Source organism: Triticum urartu, chromosome 4A, assembly GCF_056163025.1.
Source record: "Triticum urartu cultivar PI428250 chromosome 4A, HENAU_Tu73, whole genome shotgun sequence".
Taxonomy (NCBI): domain Eukaryota; kingdom Viridiplantae; phylum Streptophyta; class Magnoliopsida; order Poales; family Poaceae; genus Triticum; species Triticum urartu.
Genome location: NC_141876.1, coordinates 199,936,448 through 199,951,861, shown reverse-complemented (window position 1 = coordinate 199,951,861; position 15,414 = coordinate 199,936,448).

Below are 15,414 nucleotides of genomic sequence, written 5' to 3'. Positions count from 1 at the left end.
GAACACACAGAAGTAGTAGAAACTGAATTGGGGCTTAAGTCCAAAAATCCTAGGCAACTACGGTTTAGTAACACATTATCCTGAGAGATAGAAGAGAAGCCTAGTTCTTAACCCCATAGAAAAGATAAGATGACTCAGATCAGAAGGTCATGAGGATAAGGAGTAAAAAGAGCCTTACGTTCCCATCCACAATGAATTCCCTTATATAACTAAAGCATTTCTAGACACGACTTCGACCAGCTTGGCTTGGTAAACCTACAGGAAGTCAGGCTCTGATACCAAAGCTGTCAGGACCCCGATTCCAAGTCACATCGATCTAGCGGGTAACACCTCATATCACTTTGCGGCCTCACGCACGGTATTCCCATGGGTGTCGCCTTACCATGGCCCGGGACCGTTTGCGCCTTTTGGCTCACGTATATGATAGTGTCGCTAGCATCCATATGACAGAGAACCCAGGCCGACATGACTAGTCGTGAACCCAAAGTGGCACTAACTTACGGGGACAGGCATACATGAATCAACATCGAGCATGTCGGTCAGCAGCGTGTGAATCCAGGCTATAGCAACTGGGCTAACAAGACTCCAGGAACCGGGGCTACAGCAAGCTAGCAGGATTCTGGATGTCACCGCGTGACATTTCCGTGAAGGGACAGACATAGGAACGAAGTGAATCACATGCCGGCCAGTCTAAGTGTTCTGGAGCAATAGTGCTGGGCTAGCAGGACTCCGGTGAACCGGGCTGTAGTGGACTACTATGGCTCATGGAAGCACAAGACTACATTTTCCCATAAGAGAGGCTACCAAGGATGAACAACTAGGTTGTCGGATCCCACACATACCAAGCATTTCAATCATACACACAATATGCTCGATATGTGTAAATACAACATGGCATCACAACATAACTCTACAACTCAAGTATTTATTCATTAGGCTTCGAAGAGCCAGATAATACAAACATGGGTCTCATGACCCAACATTCAGAGCATACAAGTCAAAGCACAAGCGGAAGCTTAACTTGTCTGAGTACAGACAACTACAAATGAAGAAGGCTGAGAAGCCTGACTATCTACAAGACCCTCCCAAAGGTACATGATCGTAGCTGAGGTAACGAGCTAAACGTCGAAGTCCACGTGGAACTACTAGCGAGACTGAAGTCTCTCTGCAAAACATAAATTAAGAAAACGTGAGTACAAATGTACCCAGCAAGACTTACATTAGAACTAACTACATATGCGTTGGTACCATCAAAGGGGTGGTGGAGTTTAACTGCAGTAAGCCATCTTTGACTCAGTGGCTATCCTGAACTACGACTGCTAATAACTCTTTGAGGTGGCGCACACGAGTCCACATATTCACCATATCAATACACCACTATGGACTCGCTGTCGTCTCCCTACGAGAATGCCATCCATAGCACTCACGCTTATCTTGCGCATTTTAGAGTATCCACTTTCACTTGTCTATGAACTATGCAATGGGTCCAAGTTTCCATATCCGAGGAATCCGGCTATTCGAATAGATAATGATAACCCTGCAGGGGTGTACTTCTTCACACATGCTCTCGCCACTTACCAACATGTACACATCGTGTATCTCGGCAACCTTCAAGCGGAAGCCTGGCGAGGGAGTCGGCCATGACCTGACTAACCAACAAGTCTCTAGTCCAGGTTTATCGCCTATTCGGGTTCCATCCACAAGGAGATCCGGCCGGGGTGTCGCTCACTGCCCCAAATGATGTGAGCAGGGTTCCCAAGCCCACCATCCGGGTGAAACTTGGTACACTGGGCCATTGTGCCTAGTCTGTCCCAAGCCCACCTGTACCGGGTGCCACCTGGTAGACTACTAACACTACCTACAAACACCAGAAACTAGTTGCAACTCCTGGACAGAGATCAGGTTGCTTAATAAGTCGAGAGAGCTTGGAGCGCCCGGAGCCCAATGTGTGGTAGTAACTGTTCATGGATAACAAACACATAACTCAGTTCCTGAGGACGGATGCAATGAGACAACCCACCATGTACTCCTACATGGCCTCTCACCGCTACCTTTACCAAATCGTGTTCACACACTTAGCTCTCAATGGTAGGACATGTTCACCACGTTCCAATTCATTCCCGATGAATTAGACCTGACTCAACTCTAAGCAGTAGCAGGCATGACAACAAGCATGAATGAGTAGGCACATCAGGGCTCAAACAATTCCTACTCATACTAGTGGGTTTCATCTATTTACTTTGGCAATGACAAGTCATGCAGAGGAAAGGGGTTCAACTACCGCAGCATGTAACAGTTGAATCGTTTTTGTCCTAATGTAGTAAAAGAGAGCAGGAGTGAGAGAGTGGGATTGTATCAGAATGAACAAGGGGGTTTTGCTTGCCTGGCAGTTCTGAAGATATTATAACTCGTCATCGGTGTCATCGAACTCATCGTCGAGATACGCCTACCGGGAGGGGACAAGCACCGGCAATAGTGAAGAACACGATCAATGCATATGCGACAATATGATGCATGATCATGACATGGAAATATGCTATGATTTGAGCTAATGCATCTAGTTATGATTTAAATGAAGTTGGTTTGAATACATGATTCAAATTCCAACTCCATATATGATTATTTAAATGCCCTTTATTTGTTTTTTCAAAAACAGAGGACAAACATTTCATTTGGAGTTACGGTTGATTTTCTGTGAATGTTAGAAGTTTTGGCTATTTTCTGAAATAAATAAATCATTTCTGATTTATTTAAAATCCCAGAAATGTTTGCTGCGTCAGCATGACGTTAGTGTGACATCATCAAGTCAACAGGGCGGGTCTAGGTCAAATCTGACCAGTGGGCCCAGTGTGTCAGTGTCTAACTAAACTAACCTAGCTTTAGTTAATACTAACCTAACTTAACTAGCCGGGCTGGGCCCGCTTGTCAGTGACCTGGGGGGTCATTAGCACTAACCTAAACGGGGTTAGGCCGGCGTTTAGCCGCCGGCTGTAGCAGACGCAGCCGGGCACTCAGGCACGGGCTGTGGTGCCCCGTTCGCAGCGTGGCTGGGGTCGTTCGAGAGCCCAGACCAGCGCGCATCGGGCGATGGCGCCAGTCGGGCCTGGGGTGGCTGGAGGCGACAGCGAGGGGCTCGGCCGCGGCGGCTGGAGCTTGGGTGAGGCGCTAGCGGTGCTGTGGTGTGCGTGCGGGCGAGCTGAAGCGCTAGTATGTGCGTGCGCAATGTAGCGAGGGCGATGGACATGCCGAGTGGACCAAATGGTCGCCGGGGGCGCGTCGGCGGCAAGCGCAGGCAGTGGTGCATGCGGGTGAGCTCGGTGCGGTGGCTACGGTGCATAGGGAAGATAACAGAGAGGGGGATGATGGGCAGAAGCTCACGACGATCTTCGTGGAGTGGACGGCGAGCTCGGGGAGGGCCTGAGGCACTCGGGGCGTCGAGGGGGATCTCCGGCGACAGCGGTCGGGGACGATCTCGGTGATGGCAGAGGGGCGTGTCCAGCTACGTGTGGCGAACCGAGGAGGTCAAGGACGTCGAGGCGGAGCTCGCAGGCACGGCGAGGGGTCGAGGGAGAGGCGGTGGCGTCGACTACGGCGGCGGAGGCTTACGGGCGCGTCGGCCATAGCGGCAGAGGACGAGGGAGAGAGCCAGGGGGAGAATGGGGGTGTCGGCGGGGTCGGGGTAGCGCCGAGGAGTGGCTTCAAGGCGTGGCCACGCTGTCCAACACAGTGCTGGGCCCGCCAGGGGCTACCAGGTGGGCTGCGCCAGGTAACTTCTCTCTCTCTCTCTCTCTCTTTCCTAATTTAGTTTCTGTTTTCTATTTTTCTGTAATTGTTTTGACTTAAATAAAATGCTAAGGCATTTTCAAAAACCCTGAAAATAATTGTGGGCACTTTTGAAAATATTTCCAATAGCCCTCAACCACTTTTAGAATTATTTGGGCATTTTAATTATTTATAGCAATTAAATGCCCAAACTCAAATACTTTATGAATTCATTCAAAAATCCAAAGTGACATAGGAAAATGTGCACCATTTTGGCAGAGGTTCTAGACCAATTCAAAAATGATGAACTTTTCCAAAGGAATTTTGGGTTCATTGAAAATTATTATTTTTATTTGAACCTAGTTGGATTCATCTGTGCTAGGGTTTCAACGGTCCCCATTTCAAATTCAAATAAATTTTAGACATGCTGCATGGATGCAATGCCACTAATTAAAAACAATTATTCTAGGGTTGTGACAGCGGCCAGCCGGTCGCGCTCCTCCGCCAGCTGGCCGCACTCCTCCTCCTTGACACGCAGCGCACTGTTGGCCTCGCCCAGTGATAACCCACAAGTATAGGGGATCGCAACAGCTTTCGAGAGTAGAGTATTCAACCCAAATTTATTGATTCGACACAAGGGGAGCCAAAGAATATTCTCAAGTATCTGCAGCTGAGTTGTCAATTCAACCACACCTGGAAACTTAGTATCTGCAGCAAAGTGTTTAGTAGCAAAGTAATATGATAGTGATGGTAGCGGTAACAAAAGAGTAATGAAAGCAAAGTAATGTTTTTGGTGTTTTGTAGTGATTGTAACAATAGCAACGGGAAATTAAATAGGCGTAAACCAGTATATGGAAAGCTCGTAGGCATCGGATCAATGATGGATAATTATGCCAGATGCGGTTCATCATGTAACAGTCATAACATAGGGTGACACGGAACTAGCTCTAATTCGTCAATGTAATGTAGGCATGTATTCCGAATATAGTCATACGTGCTTATGGAAAACAACTTGCATGACATCTTTTGTCCTACCCTCCCGTGGCAGTGGGGTCCTTACGGAAACTAAGGGATATTAAGGCCTCCTTTTAATAGAGAACTCGAACAAAGCATTAGCACATAGTGAATACATGAACTCCACAAACTACGTTCATCACCGGTAAGTATCCCGATTATTGTGACTTCGGGGTTAACGAATCATAACACATAATAAGTGACTATAGACTTGCAAGATAGGATCTAGAACTCTCATATATTGATGAACACATAATAGGTTCAGATCTAAAATCATGGCACTTGGGCCCTAGTGACAAGCATTAAGCATAGCAAAGTCATAGCAACATCAATCTCAGAACATAGTGGATACTAGGGATCAAACCCTAACAAAACTAACTCGATTACATGGTGAATCTCATCCAACCCATCACCGTCCAGCAAGCCTACGATGGAATTACTCACGCACGGTGGTGAGCATCATGAAATTGGTGATGGAGGATGGTTGATGATGACGACGGCGACGAATCCCACTCTCCGGAGCCCCGAACGGACTCCAGATCAGCCCTCCCAAGAGGTTTTAGGGCTTGGCGGCGGCTCCGTATCGTAAAACGCGATGATATCTTCTGTCCTATTTTTTTCTCCCCGAAAGCAGTTATATAGAGTTGGAGTTGGAGTCGGGGAGTCTCCAGGGGGCCCACGAGGTAGGGGGCGCGCCCTAGGGGGGGGGCGTGCCCTAGGGGGGGGGCGCCCCCCCACGCTTGTGAGAAGGGTGTGGGCCCCCTGGTCTTCATCTTTGGCGAGGATTTTTTATTATTTATTGTAAGATATCCCATGGAGTTTCAGGTCATTCTGAGAACTTTTGTTTTCTACACATAAAACAACATCATGTCAATTCTACTGAAAACAGCGTCAGTCCGGGTTAGTTCCATTCAAATCATACAAGTTAGAGTCCAAAACAAGGGCAAAAGTGTTTGGAAAAGTAGATACATTCGAGACGTATCAACTCCCCCAAGCTTAAACCCTTGCTTGTCCTCAAGCAATTCAGTTGACAAACTGAAAGAAATAAAGAAAAACTTTTACAAACTCTGTTTGCTCTTGTTGTTGTAAATATGTCAAGTTAGCATTCAAGTTTTCAGCAAAGATTATAACTAACCATATTTGCAATAATTCTCAGGTCATAGCATAATCAACTAGCAAACCATAATAATAAAACTCGGATGACAACACTTTCTCAAAACAATCATAATATGATATAACTAGATGGTATCTCGCTAGCCCTTTCTGAGACCGCAAAACATAAATGTAGAGCACCTTTAAAGATCAAGGACTGACTAGACATTGTAATTCATGGTAAAAGAGATCCAATCATAGTCACACCCAATATAAATTAACAGTAATGAATGCAAATGACAGCGGTGCTCTCCAACTGGTGCTTTTTAATAAGAGGGTGATGACTCAACATAAAAGTAAATAGATAGGCCCTTCGCAGAGGGAAGCAGGGATTTGTAGAGGTGCCAGAGCTCGGTTTTGAAATATAGGCGAATAACATTTTAAGCGGTATACTTTCATTGTCAACATAACAACCAAGAGATGGCGATATCTTCCATGCGACACACATTATAGGCGGTTCCCAAACATAATGGTAAAGTTTATACTCCCCCTCCACCAACAAACATCAACCCATGGCTTGCTCGAAAGAACAAGTGCCTCCAACATACATCAGGTCCTAGGGGGAGTTTTGTTTGCAATTATTTTGATTTAGTTTGCATAAAGCATGGGACTGTGCATCCCGGTGACCAGCCCTTTATCTCGTGAGTGAGGAGTGGACTCCACTCCTCTTGAGAATAACCCGCCTAACATGGAAGATACAGACAGCCTTAGTTGATACATGAGCTATTCGAGCATACAAAACAGGATAATTATTTAAAGGTTTAGAGTTTGGCACATACAAATTTACTTGGAACGGCAGGTAGATACCGCATATAGGAAGGTATAGTGGAATCATGTGGAATAACTTTGAGGTTTAAGGAGTTTGGATGCACAAGCAGTATTCCCGCTTAGTACAGGTGAAGGCTAGCAAAAGACTGGGAAGCGACCAGCTAGAGAGCGACAACAGCCATGTACATGCATTAAAATTAATAAACATTGGATGCAAGCATGAGTAGGATATAATCCACCATGAACATAAATATCGTGAAGGCTATGTTGATTTGTTTCAACTACATGCATGAACATGTGCCAAGTCAAGTCACTTAAATCATTCAGAGGAGGATACCACCCTATCATACCACATCATAACCATTTTAATAGCTTGTTGGCACGCAAGGTAAACCATTATAACTCATAGCTAATCAAGCATGACATAAGCAACTATGATCTCTAATTGTCATTGCAAACATGTTTATTCATAACAAGCTGAATCAAGAACGATGTACTCATCATATTTACAAAAACAAAAGAGGTTGAGTTCATACCAGCTTTTCTCATCTTAGTCAGTCCATCATATATCATCATAATTGCCTTTCACTTGCATGACCGAATGATGTGAATGATAATAAGAGTGCACGTGCATTGGACTAAGCTGGAATATGCGAGCATTCAATAAACAGGAGAAGACAAGGCAATATGGACTCTTTTGTCAGATAAACAGTAATGCATATAAGAGCCACTTCAACAATTTAATTATGGTCTTCTCCTATCGACCCCCAAAGAAAAGAAAAGAAAAAAACTATTTACATGGGAAAGCTCCCAACAAGCAAAAGTAGAACACGAAATATTTTTGGGTTTTCTTTTTAATTACTACTACAAGCATGGAAAGTAAATTAATTAACAACTACAACTAATTTGTTTGGTTTTTATTAAGGTTTATTAAACACACAAGAAGAAAGCATAAAAGAAAATAAACTAGCATGGATGATACAATGAAAAAGTATGAGCACCAACATCTAGCAATGAGTGTGTGTGAACATAAATGTAATGTCGGTGAGAAATACGTACTCCCCCGAGCATAGGCTTTTGGCCTAAGTTGGTCTACGGCCATGGCTGGCCTGGCTGATATCCATAATAATAGTTGTTGGGGTCGTACTGTGATGAGGAAGAAGAAGGCTCCGATTGCCACTGGCTGGCAATCATCTCCGGATCCAACTGATAGTTAGACTGTCATGAAGGATCAAATTGTGGTTCCGGTTCTAGCTCCTCGGCTGGTGCAGGGTTCCGGTAGGCGTGGATAGCCGTCAACGGAACAAGGTACTTGCCTACAGTCAAATCAAACAAAGCAGGAGCAGGCAAGGTAATAGTCTCAGGATGATGTTTATTAAAGAACAATTGATATTTAAGCACTCATGCCCTATTCTTAGCAATAAAATCATGTGCCACCATACTTTTATAATCTAAATAAACACGAGGTAGCACTTTTTCTTCGTTTTCAGCATGCCTAATAGCTATGTTAAAATGTGCAGCTAGGCGTGTAGCATAGATGCCTCCAAAGATGGGACCCTTAGTACGGTTCATACTTAACCGTCTAGCAATAATGCCGCCCATACTAAAAGTGTTATCACTGTATAAACCTTGGAGCAAAATAATAATATCAGGGATACTAAGGTTTCCACAGTTTCCGTGGCCAATTAAGCAACAACTAGCAAATAATGCAAAGTAACGTAAGACGGGAAAATGTATGCTAGTGATTCGTGCATCGGAAACCTACCTAGTGTCCCCTACAGTTATAGTATTAATAAATCCCTCCACATCATCATGATGTGGTTCTTCTGTCTTGCCCCCAAAAGGGACTAAACAAATCCGACAGAAATCATAAAGTGACATCTCCTTATGCTCATCACATAAATGAAACTCCACCGTAGGTGGTGAGTTCCTAGAATGAAAATGAAAGTTTTGCACAAAGGTATTTGTGAGCAAGAGATACTGATCGCATTGGTCGTGGAGGAAAGCGGTGAAGCTTACATTATGAGCCAACTCATGAAAATCTTCATAAATCCCGGCTGCTCTCAAGAAATCCTCAGAAGGCCATTCACACGCCCGAACCTCCGCTGTGCGCGGCAAATTATACTTAGGCTTCGGTGCCTTTTCCTTCGAGCTTTAGCTCGATGAGCCCCTCAATAATCTCCTCATCATTTTCTGAAAAATTCTGAAATTTTTAGTAACTTCAAAATAAAAGTAAACCAAAGTCAATAATATTGACAGCAACTACTCCTACAAGTGCCTAGGACCTATATCATGCATCAAAACTACTTTTAACCATATAAATTTGACATGCAAGCTCAAGAACAGGGTCACCTAAGCAACACAAATTTGCAATGAATAAAGCACTAGAACAAAAACTAATTAGACCAATGGAGGAGTCACATAGCAAGGAACAATCTCCCCAAGCAGTTTTGTGAGAGGTGCTTTGAGCAAGGAGATCGAAAATGGCAGCAAAACGAGCTTGGACTCGGGTTTGAGTTGGTTTTTCGTGTTTGGGGGTGAAGATGAAGTGTGTGGCTGAAAGAATAAGTGGAGGAGGGCCACCGTGGGCCCACAAGGCAGGGGGCACGCCCTCCACCCTCGTGGCAAGGTGGTTTGCCCCCATGGTGTGTTCTTTGTTCCATAAATCCTCAAATATTCTATAAAACATCATATTTAATTTTCAGGGCATTTGGAGAACTTTTATTTTCAAGGTATTTTTATATTGCACGAATAATCAGATAACAGACAGAAAATTATTTATTTTTACTTTATCTAACATAAATAACAGAAAGTATAGAGAGGGTACAAAAGGTTGTGCTTCTATTTTCATCCATCTCATGGTCGTCAAAAGGAATCCACTAACAAGGTTGATCAAGTCTTGTTAACAAACTCATTCCGATTAAGATGAAACCGGAGAAATTTCGAATAACACTAGGTTACCTCAACGGGGATATGCACATCCCCAATAATAAGTATATAATATTTCTTCTTGACAGTAGGGAGAAGAAATTCAAAACCTCCAAATATAATCAATGAAATTTTTCCGATAGAATTGATACTATGAACTTGAGGTTGTTTCCTCGGAAAGTGTACCGTATGCTCATTAGCATTAACATGAAAAGTGACATTGCCTTTGTTGCAATCAATAACAGCCCCTGCAGTATTTAGAAAAGGTCTTCCAAGAATAATAGACATACTATCATTCTCAGGAATATCAAGAATAACAAAGTCTGTTAAAATAGTAACGTTTGCAACCACAACAGGCACATCCTCACAAATACTGACAGGTATAGCAGTTGATTTATCAGCCATTTGCAAAGATATTTCAGTAGGTGTCAACTTATTCAAATCAAGTCTACGATATAAAGAGAGAGGCATAACACTAACACTGGCTCCAAGATCACATAAAGCAGTTTGAACATAGTTTCTTTTAATGGAGCATGGTATAGTAGGTACTCCTGGATCTCCAAGTTTCTTTGGTATTCCACCCTTAAAAGTATAATTAGCAAGCATGTTGGAAATTTCAGCTTCCGGTATCTTTCTCTTATTTGTAATAATATCTTTCATGTACTTAGCATAAGGATTTGTTTTGAGTATATCAGTTAATCGCATACGTAAGAAGATAGGTCTAATCATTTCAGCAAAGCGCGCAAAATCCTCATCATCCTTTTTCTTGGATGGTTTGGGAGGAAAAGGCATGGGTTTCTGAACCCAAGGTTCTCTTTCTTTACCATGCTTCCTAGAAACAAAGTCTTTCTTATCATAACGTTGATTCTTTGATTGTGGGTTATCAAGATCAACAACAGGTTCAATTTCTACATCATTATCATTACTAGGTTGAGCATTATTATGAACATCATAATTAACATTTTCATTAGTTTCATGTTCATTGCCAGAATGTGTTTCAACATCAGAAATAGATATATCATTTGGATTATCAGGTGGTCCAGCAATAGGTTCACTAGAAGTTTGCACATTTCTATCATTTTTCTTTTACTTCCTTTTAGAAGAACTAGGTGCATCAATTTTATTTCTCTGAGAATCTTGTTCAATTATCTTAGGGTGCCCTTCAGGATACAGAGGTTCCTGAGTCATTCTCCAGTTGTAGTAGCCACTTTAACAACATAATCATTTTTCTTACTATTCATCTCATTGAGCAATTCTTTTTGAGCTTCAAGTACTTGTTCTACTTGAGTGGTAACCATAGAAGCATGTTTGCTAACAAGTTAAATTCACCTCTAATATTAGCCATATAATCACCTAGGTATTTAATCATATCAGCATATTGTTTTAATTGTCTACCAAAATAAGCATTGAAGTCTTCTTGCTTAAACATAAAATTATGAAACTCATCCAAGCATTGACTAGCAATTTTAGTAGGAGGGATTTCAGCTTTATCATATCTATAGAGAGAATTACGTTTACTACCTGTGTTGGGTCATCGAGGTCTGGAGGTTCTTCAATAAATAAAGGATTAAGATCATATATTTCTTCATCAGGCGGTAAATTAAGACCATGTATTTCTTCAATAGGAGGTAAATTCTTAACATCTTCAGCTTTAATACCTTTTTCTTTCATAGATTTCTTTGCCTCTTTCATATCTTCAGGACTAAGAAATAGAACAACTCTATTGTTCGGAGTTGGTTTAGGAATAGGATCATTAATTGGAGCAGGAGCTGCCTCAGGAGCTGGCTCAGGAGGTGCCCAATTATTTTCATTTGTCAACATATTATTCAATAAGATTTCAGCTTCATCTGGTGTTCTTTCCCTGAAAAGACAACCAGCACGTATCCAGGTAATCTATGGAAGCATCGGTTAGTCGATTATAAAAGATATCAAGTATTTCTTTTTTCTTAAGAGGATGATCAGGCAAAGCATTAAGTAACTTGAGAAGCCTCCCCAAGCTTGTGGGAGACTCTCTTCTTTAATTTTCACGAAGTTGTATATTTCCTTTAAAGCAGCTTGTTTCTTATGAGCAGGGAAATATTTAGCAGAGAAGTAATAAATCATATCCTGTGGACTACGCACACAACCAGGTTCAAGAGAATTAAACCATATCTTAGCATCACCCTTTAATGAGAACGGAAATATTTTAAGGATATAAAAGTAGCAAGATCTCTCATTATTAGTGAACAGGGTGGCTATATCATTTAATTTAGTAAGATGTGCTACAGCGGTTACAGATTCATAGCCATGAAAAGGATCAGATTCAGCCAAAGTAATTATATTAGGATCAATAGAGAATTCATAATCCTTATCAGCAACACATATAGGTGAAGTAGCAAAAGCAATGTCAGGTCTCATCCTAGCATTTGGAGATTGCTTATTCCATTTAGCTAATAACCTTTTGAGTTCATATCTAGCTTTGCAGGCAAAAATAGCTAAAGAAGCATCTTGATCAAATAAATAACCCTCAGGAATAACAAGTGATTCTTCATCATCACTTTCATCTTCATAATCAGATTCAATATTTTCAATCTCTCTAGCCCTACCAAGTCATTCCTCGAGAAAATCACTAAGTGGCATAGTAGTATCAGGCATAGAGGTAGTTTCATCATAAGTATCATGCATAGCAGAAGTAGCATCATCAATAACATGCGACATATCAGAACGAATAGCAGAAGCAGGTGTAGGTGTCGCAAGCTTACTCATAACAGAAGGTGAATCAAGTGCAGAGCTAGATGGCAGTTCCTTACCTCCCCTCGTTGTTGAGGGATAGATCTTGGTTTTTGGATCTCTCAAGTTCTTCATAGTGTCCAGCAGATATAAATCCCAAGTGACTTAAAGAATAGAGCTATGCTCCCCGGCAACGGCGCCAGAAATTAGTCTTGATAACCCACAAGTATAGGGGATCGCAACAACTTTCGAGGGTGGATTATTCAACCCAAATTTATTGATTCAACACAAGGGGAGCTAAAGAATATTCTCAAGTATTAGCAGCTGAGTTGTCAATTCAACCACACCTAGAAACTTAGTATCTGCAGCAAAGTGTTTAGTAGGAAAGTAATATGATAGTGATGGTAGCAGTAACAAAAGAGTAATGAAAGCAAAGTAATGTTTTTGGTGTTTTGTAGTGATTGTAACAATAGCAACGGGAAAGTAAATAAGCGTAAACCAGTATATGGAAAGCTCGTAGGCATCAGATCAATGATGGATAATTATGCCGGATGCGGTTCATCATGTAACAGTCATAACATAGGGTGACACAGAACTAGCTCCAATTCATCAATGTAATGTAGGCATGTATTCCGAATATAGTCATACGTTGTTATGGAAAAGAACGTGCATGAAATCTTTTGTAGGTAAGGGATATTAAGGCCTCCTTTTAATAGAGAACCGGAACAAAGCATTAGCACATAGTGAATACATGAACTCCTCAAACTACGGTCATCACCGGTAAGTATCCCGATTATTGTCACTTCAGGGTTAACGGATCATAACACATAATAGGTGACTATAGACTTGCAAGATAGGATCTAGAACTCTCATATATTGATGAAAACATAATAGGTTCAGATCTGAAATCATGGCACTCGGGCCCTAGTGACAAGCATTAATTATAGCAAAGTCATTGCAACATCAATCTCAGAACATAGTGGATACTAGGGATCAAACCCTAACAAAACTAACTCGATTACATGGTGAATCTCATCCAACCCATCACCGTCCAGCAAGCCTATGATGGAATTACTCACGCACGGCGGTGAGCATCATGAAATTGGTGATGGAGGATGGTTGATGATGACAAACGGCGACGAATTCCCCTCTCCGGAGCCCCGAACGGACTCCAGATCATCCCTCCCGAGAGGTTTTAGGGCTTGGCGGCGGCTCCGTATCGTAAAACGTGATGATTTCTTCTCTCCTAATTTTTTCTCCCCGAAAGCAGTTATATAGAGTTGGAGTTGGAGTCGGGGGGTCTCCAGGAGGCGCGGGATCGGTTATGGGCAGCGATGGCAGGGCGGCGGCCGATGGCGAGGGAGCGAGGCGGCGACAACATTGTGCGCGGGCGCGGGCGGCGGCGTGTGGGCCCGCGGGGGACGGATCTGGGCCCGGCGGGCCTCGGCAGTGCGCGAGACGGCGGCGATGACGTGGCGGCGCGGGAGTGGCTGAGGCGGCGGGGAGGACGCGTCTGGCGGCGGCGGTGGATGCAGATCTAGGGTTTGGACCAGGATTTGGAGGAGGGTTGCACATATTTATAGCTAGGAGGAGGTAGGAGTGTCCAAATGGAGTGTAGTTTTCGCCCACACGATCGTGATCCGACGACGGAGGACGTGGGTGTGGCTTGGATGGGTTGTTTGGCCGTTTTGGAGGGGTGTTGGGCTGCAACCCACAAGAGGCTTTTCCGGTTACCCGGGTAACCGTTGGAGTATCAAACGGACTCCAAATGGCACGAAATTTGACAGGCGGTCTACCGGTGGTGTACCAAGGCCACTTGGCAAATTTCTGTCCATTCCGAGAACGTTTAACACCCGCTCACGAAAAGAGACAAAAGGGGTACGCCGGATCACGTAGGAGTGTCGGATTGCGAAACAGACAACGGGGAAAATGCTCGGATGCATGAGACAAACACGTATGCAAATGAGATGCACATGATGGCATGATATGAAATGCATGACATGAACAAAATGCAAAATGAAGACAAACCCAACCACGATGGAAATCTCATAACTTAAAGCCGAAAATGGCAGAGTCGGAGTTACAAATATGCCAAGTTATATCCGGGGTGTTACAACACTCCACCACTACGAAAGGATATCGTCCCAAGATCTAGGACTGAAAGAACTCCGAATATTCAGAACGGAGGTGGTCCTTGCGTGCCCAGGTGGCTTCTCAGTTGAAATGATGTGACCACTTCACTTTCAGGAATTTGATAGACTTGTTGCGAGTCTTGCTCTCGGATTCTTCAAGAATAGCAACGGGATGCTTATGATAAGAAAGGTCTTCTTGGAGATCAATCTCTTCGAAGTTGATGGTGTGCTCAGGAGTTTTGAAGCACTTGCGAAGCTGTGACACGTGAAACACGTCATGCACATTTGCTAAGTTGGACGGAAGCTCAAGTTGATAGGCGAGATCGCCTCTTTTGCCAATTGTCTTCAAAGGACCCATGTATTTAGGGGCAAGCTTCCCTTTGATACCGAAGTGACGAGTGCCTTTCATTGGAGAGATGCGGAGGTAGACATGGTCTCCGATCTCGAAAGCCAAGTCACGGTGCTTGCGATCATAGTAACTCTTCTGGCACGATTGCGCGGCTTTGAGATTTTCATGGATGACTTTGCACATTTCTTCAGCTTCTGTGATTAAGTCATTGCCAAGAAGTTGGCGTTCACCAGTCTCTGACCAATTAAGAGGAGTATGACACTTTCTGCCATAGAGAATCTCGAATGGGGCCTTGCCCGAACTCGCTTGGAAACTGTTGTTGTAGGAGAACTCGGCATATGGAAGACAATCTTCCCACTTCATATCGAAGGAAATGACACAAGCCCTGAGCATATCTTCAAGGATTTGATTGACTCACTCGACTTGGCCACTAGTTTGAGGATGGAAGGCTGTGCTGAAGCGCATGTTAGTGCCCATGGTCTTCTGGAAGGAGTCCCAGAACTTAGAAGTGAAGATGCTTCCACGATCTGAAGATATCAATTGCGGAATGCCATGCAAAGAGACAATCCTGGAGGTGTATAGCTCTGCCAACTGAGCTGC